The sequence below is a fragment of the Mus pahari genome, chromosome 5 (assembly GCF_900095145.1).
Source record: "Mus pahari chromosome 5, PAHARI_EIJ_v1.1, whole genome shotgun sequence".
Taxonomy (NCBI): domain Eukaryota; kingdom Metazoa; phylum Chordata; class Mammalia; order Rodentia; family Muridae; genus Mus; species Mus pahari.
The window spans coordinates 73,364,801-73,366,252 of record NC_034594.1 but is presented as its reverse complement, the minus strand read 5'-3'; positions in this window follow the sequence as shown (position 1 = coordinate 73,366,252).

The window sequence follows — 1,452 nt, the reverse complement described above, 5'->3', positions numbered from 1 at the left end:
CTTCGTAGACCAGGCTGGCCTCGAACTCAGAAATCCGCCTGCCTCTGCCTCCCAAGTGCTGGGATTAAAGGCGTGCGCCACCACGCCCGGCAATACTGATGTCTTAATACTCAATCTGGTAATGTTGTGTGGAAACCAACTAGGGCATATGAATAGAACCTCATGGATGTGATGAGTATACAGGGATAGACACTAGAGAATTTGCTTACTCCCCTTGCCCTATATAAACTAGGAAAAAGGCAATGACCAATAACTCAATCATCCTGCCATGATGACCTTAAAAATTCTATTTTTAGAAGGATATGAGACATAAATGCTTCACATTTCAGTTGCTGAGTGAATGGAGTTCTGTTGTATTAAACAGAACTGATTAAATGCAGATTGTTTTCTAATTTGATAGAAGTAAACAAAACTGTATTATATTCATGTACTACTCCATATATGCTAGTTAATCATATAGGCAGACTGTATAGAAAGAATTAGTTCAAGTTGTAGGCATTTTATGAGTTATAAAAATTAATTTTTTCCCAGATGTAGAATGGCAAGTAGAAAAACAAAACAAAACAAAACAACCCCCCCCCCAAATATCAATGGGAGAGAGATATTTTTCCCCAGATAAAAAGTTCTTTGGTTTTTAGGTCCAACAATGTATCTAGTTTCAGCTTTTTCATGAGGATCTTTCAAGTCGATATCTTTGCGATAGACTGCTATAGCAGACATAGCATGAGACTATTTCCTTGAGATGAACTGACAACGTAGATAAGCTTTCCCCAGGGTTGGCACAGGATATATTATTTCACCTTGTATGACTGCTGAAAGGTATTTTAAAGAAAGATTGCTTAGTTTTAATGTTGAACAGTCTAAAGCGATTTCAGGACCCTGGGTATTAAAAGTCAGTTTCATAAAATCTTCTGCCAACATGCATGTAGATTCATCTTATTAGAAAATTGTTTAACTATTATCAAGATCTAGTAAAATAGAATGCTGATCTTGAATATGCAAAAAATGCTTAGCAGTTTATATACATATACACAGACTGTTCCTGTCTGTCTGGAGTAACTAAGAATTTTATAGAGGAAGTAGAATTGCAGTGGATTTACGGCACTGGAAACTAGAGGGACTGAAGTGATGTTTGAACAGTTGCATATGAAAACAGAGCTGTAACTGTAAATCTTCACCTAGCTCTTGATCTGTTTTATCTTACTGGTCATTGCATGATGTAGCGAATACAAAGTCGGCAACTTGGGAAGAAGAGTATTATGAGTCTGGATGGTTTGTTTCCTTATTAAAAATAAACTGATTCTGGTGGGATTGCAAGCTTGTACAACCACTCTGGAAATCAGTCTGGTGGTTCCTCAGAATATTAGACATAGTACTACTGGAGGACCCAGCAATACCTCTTCTGGGCATATACCCAGAAGATCTTCCAACTGGTAATAAGGACACATGCTC